Raw genomic sequence first — 8,302 nt, 5'->3', positions numbered from 1 at the left:
CTAGCTAGGTTATGAAAGGGAGTTAGTGGGAGACTGTAACATTAATCATGGTGGAATATTCTAGAGAATGTGGCAATAAGAATGTAAAAATAGAAAAATATAGCAAATAAAAACTCAGAAACCACCAATGATTGGCTGAGTATAGGAAACAAAGAAGCAATTCGAATTTTGTTTTTCTGAGCTTGAAGCTGGCAAGAATGATCTTACTCCTGATTTGGGCCCCTTTAAAAGAAAGCCTAATGAGCACAATTCTTTATTGTTACGGAGAAATGTCTGAGCTTTAGAGGGAATATATGGATGGCCTTGGGGCATGAATTGGATTTAGTTGGAGATTAAGATTTGGAGATTCATTCATCAGCAATGATTAGTGAAGATCAGGCAAGCACTTAAAGGGAATGGAAGTAGAAGGACAGAAGACTAAAGAGTGAGCTTGAAGGGCATCTCCAGCTACCATCAAAGGACCTAGAATTTTCAAAAGAAATCTAAGAAAAAAGAACAAATCTGAAGGAATCTTTACCTGACATTGAGACCTACTACAAAGTTACAGTAATTTAGATGGTGAAGTATTGGCATAAGAATAAATAAATATACCAATAGGACAGAATGAAGAGGTTAGAAATAGACTCACACATACAAAGTTATTTGATTTCTGACAAAGAAACCAAAGCAACCTAACGTGTAAAGAGAAGTCCTCTCAATCAGTGGGGCTCAAAAAACTAAATATCCACATTTAAAAAAAAACTACAAATCTATCAACAATTACTTTACATATATATGGATTAAAAGCTCTAATCAAAAGACATATGGTGGCAGAATGGATAAGAAAACAAAACCACTACATATGCTACCCACGAGAGATTCACTTCAGATTGAAAGACACACATTGACTAAAAGTAAGGAGTAGGTAAAGATATTTCATGAAAATTGAAACAAACAAACAAACAAAAAGCTGGAGTAGTAATAGTTATACCAGACAAAATAGACTTTAAAGCAAAGGCTATAACAAGAGACAAAGAAGGACTTAGAAATCTCGCTTCTGGTTATATTTCCCGAGAATCCCAAAACACTACTTTAAAGGAACATGTGCACTCATATGTTCATTGCAACATTATTTTCAATAGCTAAGATATGGCGGCAACCTGGGTGTCCATCAATGGATGAATGGATAAAGAAGAGGTGGTACATATGTACAATGATACATTACTTGGCCATAAAAAAGAATGAAATCTTGCCATCTGCAACAACATGGATGGACCTAGAGGGTATTGTGCTGAGTAGAATAAGTCAGACAAAAGCAAACGCCATATGGTTTCACTTATATGTGGCATCCAGAGAACAAAATAAACAAATGCAGCAGAAGTAAACTCATAGATACAGAGAACATTTTGATGGTTACTAGATGGGTGGGGAACTGTGGAGATGGGTGAAAGGGAAAGATTGAAGAGGTACAAGTTGGTAGTTACAAAATAGTCACAGGGATGGAAAGTATAGCATGGGGAATATAATCAGTAGTATTGTAATATAGTATGGTAATGTAGTATAGTATGGTGCCAGATGGGTACTGGATTTATTAGGGTGATCACTTTATAAGTTACATAAATGTCAAATCACTATGTTGTACACCTGAAATTAATATAATATTGTATATCAACTGTAATTGAAAAATTAAAAATTATTAAAATAAAATTAAGAAAAGGCCATAAACTAGGAGAAAATTTTCGTAATTATATAATTGGCAAAGGACTGGCATCTAGGTTATATAATTTCTAAAAAATCAGTAATCGAAAGACAATGCAATATAAATGGGCAAATCAGAAGAGGAGACACTTCACAAAGGAAGATACACGAATCACCAATAAGCTTCAGTGAAATGCAGGTTAAAACCAAGATACCAAGGCACACATACCAGAAATGCTAAAATTAAAAAGACTGAATACATCAAATGTTGACAAGGATTTAGAGCAACTGAAACTTTTATATCCTGCTGGTAGAAGTGTAAAAATAGCATTTCTACTTTTGGAAAAGTTGTAATAGTCTGTTATAAAATGACCCATACACTTACTCTAGGATATAGAAAATCCTCGGTATTTGCCTAAGAGAAATGAGTATATTTACACAGAAATATTTAGTAAGACTTTTTATAACAGCGCTACTCAAAACAGCTCAAATTTGGAAACAGCCCTGGTGTTGTCAATTAGAAAATGGATAAACGAACTGATATATTCACATCATGGAATTCTAGTCTGCAATAAAGAAGAATAGGATACGTGACAACATTAATAGATCTGAAAACCTTTTTCCTGAGTGAAAGAAGCCTTACACAAAGAGCATACATGATATGATAATATTTGTAATAAGTTTAAAATGGTAAAATGGAAAAAAGTAATATAAGATGAAAAAAATCAGACCACTGGTTGCCTGTGTGTGGGTGGGTGGGTATTGACTGGGAAGGAGCAGAAGGGAATTTTGCGTGGTGATGGAAATATTCTATATCTTGATAGAAGTTTGGGTTCCACGATGTGTGCATTTGTCAAAACAAATTGATACACTTAAGAGGTTTGTACATTACGTTACATAAAAATCCTAGCTCTGCCTTCCAAGGAAGTATACAAACATTGTGTGTATGTGTTTGTGTGCATGAGAGAGAGAGACAGACAGACAGATGGACAGACAGACAGACAAAGACAGACACAGAGAGACAGAGACAAGGAGGCAAGGAGGGCGGGAGGCTATTTTAAATAATTTTGGAAATCTGAAAATTACAAATAAACTTCATTTTACAAATCATTAAAATGTACATTTTGGATGGAATGAATTTGAAGAAAGTTTTCCTTTCATCAAACTGCTTGACAAATTCTTTTTAGAGCAGGCAAAGGACAGAAGAGAAGGAAGAATTACTAAGGTTAATCTACTCCAGTCTAATAAGCTAGGCTGTGAATCATACTTTGTTCATAGGCCATTATCCTGAAAAAAATAATTTTCTCATTGGGTTTCTACAAAACATATAGAACCACTTGGTTTCAGAGACATTCCAAAAATCCACATCTAGGTAGCTCACAATATCTTTTAGGCAATGAGACATAATAGAATGAAGCACTGGGGGTAGATCATTCCTTTCCCAAGCATCTCTTGCTACCAGGGGCTCTGACTCCTATTGTCCAGCTACACTAGGCTAATTAATGTTTTCTGGACACTCAGTGCTATTTCATGACTCTGTGCCTTTGCTCATAACAGTTTTTGGCTTAGGGTTGGCTACATTAGCTTTTTAGCTGTTGAATTCCTACTCATCTATTAAGACTCAACTAAAAAAAATAACCCCTCTTTGAAACCTTTTGAATTTCCCTAATCAATTTTTTTCTCCATCTGGCACCTTGATTGTACTATAGAATTTATCATATTCTGACTAAATTTGATAGTTACATATCTATCTCCTACTCTAGGCTGAGATTTTCTGGAAAGTAGAACCTGTGTATTTTGTTTTTAGCAGAATTTAGTAATATGATAGTATACTTAATGCATATGACTCCAAGGAAATTTGAAGACCTCTTTATTGAAAGCTCCAAGAGTAGGAAGCAGGACTCTTTATTTAAAAGTGTCCTGTCCCAAGATACACACACACACACACAAACACACACACACATGCACACACACCCCACAGGGCTTTGTGTGTATTTGGCATTCAATATGTTGGTGAATGTAATGATGATGTATTTTGAAATGTCCCTAAGACCCATGAGACACCAACATTTTGCAAACTATTTTTGTTCAGCTGTTTTACATAAAAATAAAAACTATACTGTAGTACGGTTAGCCTTTTAGAAATAATTTTTTGGTTTTGAAATTTTCTAAGAAGAAAAGAAAGAACTCTTGGGTTGTAATTATCCAGTTTATACAAGGGTATTAGTGATGGAGATGTTTATATATGTGAAGAATGTAAAACTGAGTAGTTATTTCCATTTGGAGTTCCACTTTATTAATCCCAGTAAGAAAATAAAATTTCCCTGTTGTTAAACCCCAGAGTATCACTTTTTCTACAAGGTTGACTCAGTCTCAATCCATTCATCCTTGCATGAATTGAATGCTTTATCCAGGTCTCAGTTACATGCTGTGCAGCATTGACAGCTTACAAGGTAATAAATATCCACTCAGCTAACAAGCGGTACAATTGACGCAAAGCAGCTGAGCTTTTTACTCAATCATCACCCGTGTACATTTCTCTTACTCTAATTGTTAGCTCTACAGAACTGAAAACAAATTAGAATGTGCACAATTATTTAGAGTCCAAAATGTACAGACATGCTATCATGTGGGCTAAACCTGGGCAATACTCCTTAGTGTACAGAAGTGTTATAGCTGGCAGGACAGCTTCAGAAGCCAGAGAGCCCTGGCTTTTTAACTTGGCTGTCCCAGACTCCCTACTGAACAGATATGTTCACTTCCCAAAGGAAGAGAGCATCTTGAAGACCTTTAGGAGGCACATCTATGTGTGTGTGCAGTGTCAAGTGACTGTATGAAAAAAAATTAATAGAAACAGAGAAATTGGATTGATATTTCACTAACTGATTTAGAATTCTAATACTGAAAACAATCCATGTTGTGTATTCTAGAAAGACTTCCTGCAAGATGACAAAAATACAGTTGTTACAAACTTCTTCAAGAATGGCCACATAGAAATTGGATCATTTTCAAAGTGATGCCATGTACTTTCCTGTATTTTTTTTTGAGTGAATGTGATGAAATAAATACCGAATACATGTACTTATGTGATATTAGCAAAAGGGCTGATTGATTTGGCATATACTATTGTTCTCTGTGCAACAAATTCAAACCAACCTCTTAAAAGCAGCATAATATTTCAAGATTAAAAAGGTCCAGGTCGCGGTGGTCCACGAAAGAGTAACACCCAAATGCCATTACTCTGAGTTAGGATTTCTCTCTTTTTTTTCTCATTTAGAGCTAAAAAGCAGACTAGAATTAGAGACACCTGTTGAGTGTCCTATAGCTTGTAGCATTCTCAATTTTCGGAGGTGGGTGGGGGAGGCACACCCAAAGGACAGAATAAGATAGCATGGTGACATGGTGTTTTCATCCCAGGATAGCCAAATGCATCAAGCAAAACCATGGGACCACATCTTTGCATACCGAGCAATGAAAAGTCGTCATCGTAAACATGGTAAATAACTTGGAGTACCAGTTGTTTTTGTGATTGGAAATGGTCATCCATTATCACTGCCATATCCCTGTATAGATTTTGGTACTGGCAAGTGGGTGTCGCTATAATCAATACCTAAAATGCAGAAATGGTTTTGAGTAGAGGTTGGAAAAATTTTGGAACACATCATAGGAAAAGCCTAGATTGCTTTGAGAAAACTGTTGGTAGAAATACATGTGTGCTAGTTAGGGCACATTTCAATTTAACCCATGGAGGACACAGCGGCTATATGAGGCTGCTAGGGTACATTTGGATGACATATACTCAAAATAGTTATCAATTCTGATTCTGTCATCCCGTATCCACAGAACGATTAATATCAGCTGGTACAGATGGAGGGATGGTCCTATTGATATTCATTTCCCCCCGAGTGTTCACTTGGACAATGGATGCTTGGAAAATTTGGTATCATGTAGCTGGGGTCTCTCAAAAATTCTTCAGTGAAATTGATTGGCTGAGAACTGGGACAATGCACTGGTGAGTGAGGTGAGAAGTGCTACAGATCACTTCTCCTCCCAATCCTTTAAAAATTCCATGGCAAAGAATGTTTCTCCTCAGGTAGAAATAAAACTCCTGGAGGAAAAAGCTGGCATTTATTTTGCTTTTAAATAATTTCAAGTAGCTTGAAGAAAGTGGTTGGGTTCTTTTTTCTCCTAATGCCCCCAGGCTCAATACAATGCAAGATTGGATATACACGCATAGTAGTGACAACATGAAATCCAATGTTATGCTATAGAGCAGTGGTTCTCAAGCTGTGGTAGGTATCAGATTCAGCAGATTCCCAAGCCTAGCCTAAAACCATGGAAGGAGATTAAATACCACAGGTGATTCAGGTGCCCACAAAAGTTTTGAGGGACCATCACTCTATTGCAGTGTTAACTTATGCTCTGTTAAACTATGGCTTCATGGCCAATGATGTTTATCCAGCATTTGTCAAAGTTATGCAGGTTTCCTTAACGCAGGGCTTTTTTAGAACTCGGTATACTAATACACATTTTTGAATCCCAAAGAAGGAAATAGTGTATGCCAGTGGTTCTCAAAGTGTGGCTCCCCAGGACCAGCGGCCTCAGCATCACCTTGCAACTAGTTAGAAATCTTAAGACTTGAGCCCACTCCAGACCTACTCAATCAGAAACTCTGGAGGTGGGGTAGAGCAATCAGAGTCTTATAAGCCCTCCAGGTGTTTCTGATGTGTACAAAAGGTCTGAGAGCCAATAGTCTTTGTAGTGTTTTCCAAAAATATTCTTTCATCAAGCATGTGGCAGGGCTAATACATTCTACCATGAGAAAATGTTACTGAAATGTGTGTGTATAATGAAGATGTATGAAAGTATTGTCGCTTTAAGGTTTTTTGAGGACTATTTAATTACTGATTTTTTTAAAATACCACATTCTGTTAAGAACAAGTTGAGGTAGCTTAAAGAGAATGCCGGGAGTAAAGGGTTCTTCCTGGGTATTTTGACCACTTATTTATGCCAGGCTTCCCTGAGACACCAATGTACTGATATGTTTATTACCAGCAGACCTATGCTCTTCCTGAACAATGACAAAGCAAAAGCAGCAACCAAAATAGTTAATAAACCAAACCTTAAAGTCCTTGGAGCAAGAGAGAGAGGATACACTTCTTTTCTCTACTGACTGAAAATTAGGAAGACTTAATAGTGGGCAGGGGTTGAGTAAGTCTACTCCTGGTACATGATACAAAGGCTAAGTCCAAGCTAGGTGGGGAGACTAACTTCATGCAGGTAGACTTTAGAGCTCAGGCAGGATGGAGGTTTAAGATGGAATCACAAGGTGACTGAACTGGGCTGGGCTGGGCTGGGCTGGGCTAGGAGCTCCTGTTGAATGTGGCCAAAACATCTTAGGAATAGGTGTTTTCATCCCAGGATAGCTAAACGCATCAAATGTCTACTTTTCCCTTCCATGGAAAAGCATGCTGATTGGGTTCCTAGTAACTTTATTTGATGGATGCTCTGAAAAGAACCCGTCAATTATGTTCTACCTGTTCCTCCACTCTTACCTTCATATATGGACTATTCCCAAACTATGCATTACCAGGCAATGGTAGCTTTGGGGAACTAATAAAAAGTCAGTGGCATTAAAAATATTTATATTTTCCTTCAGCTCTCAGAGGTGGAAAGACCTTAGATATTTAGTCCTGTGTCTTTCCTCTACCTGGAAAATGAGCAACAGAGAAAGGGGAATAATAGTGTGGATGGCAGAGAGAATACTAGAATATAGGTTTCCTTTGTATAATTCCATCACTTAATGGGAACAAGAATTCTTTGCTCTAATGTGAAGTCCAAGTGCAATAACTAATACAATAAACACACTTTAAAGAGTGTTCATGTTAATATGAATCACTAGACTGTAGATTATCTGAGGGCGGTGTCCTTATATACATAATTCAATGTTTAACTCCAGTTCGTACAACAGTTAATGGCAAGTGATGGACACTCAATAAATACGTGTTGAAGGATTTTTCTTTGAATGAATATAAAGAGTTTATTCGGTGCGTATCTGGGTATACAACAACAAATATTAAACAACTTTTTTTAAACTTTTTTTTTTGTGTGCACAGGGCAGAAAACTGCCTGTACATGCTATGTCCACTTTTGGAACACAGATTTTAACAATTATTAATGCACAAAATCTTACATATCATGCAACTCTATGCCAAGATTCCAACTTTCTTCCATGCAACAGATATGAAGATCTAAATGGAAACCTAGCTAAGTCTTAAACACTTTTCCAGAAGCAAGTATAAGTATATGTTGTTTAGGGGTAACCAGTCTTAATATTTCCTTGTACACAGTATTCACGTGCCAAATACAATGACAAGAGGACTCATACATATACAGATAAGACATTTCTTATTTTAACAACACAAAAGACAACATCACAGTTCCACAGTTCCTGTCTTTACACAAGAAGCCACAATAATAGTTTAACATGATAACACAAATGGAATTAAGAGAAATCTACACTTGAGAATAATCTTTTTTTTTTTTTTTTACGTAATCCTTACTGACTGGGGTTGACAATACAACTCAACTTCTACGCACAAAATACAGCACAAGAACTTGACCA

The sequence above is a fragment of the Pteropus alecto genome, unplaced genomic scaffold (genome assembly GCF_000325575.1).
Source record: "Pteropus alecto unplaced genomic scaffold, ASM32557v1 scaffold139, whole genome shotgun sequence".
Lineage (NCBI taxonomy): Eukaryota > Metazoa > Chordata > Mammalia > Chiroptera > Pteropodidae > Pteropus > Pteropus alecto.
The sequence above is the reverse complement of the archived record's forward strand: the minus strand, read 5'-3'. Positions refer to the sequence as shown.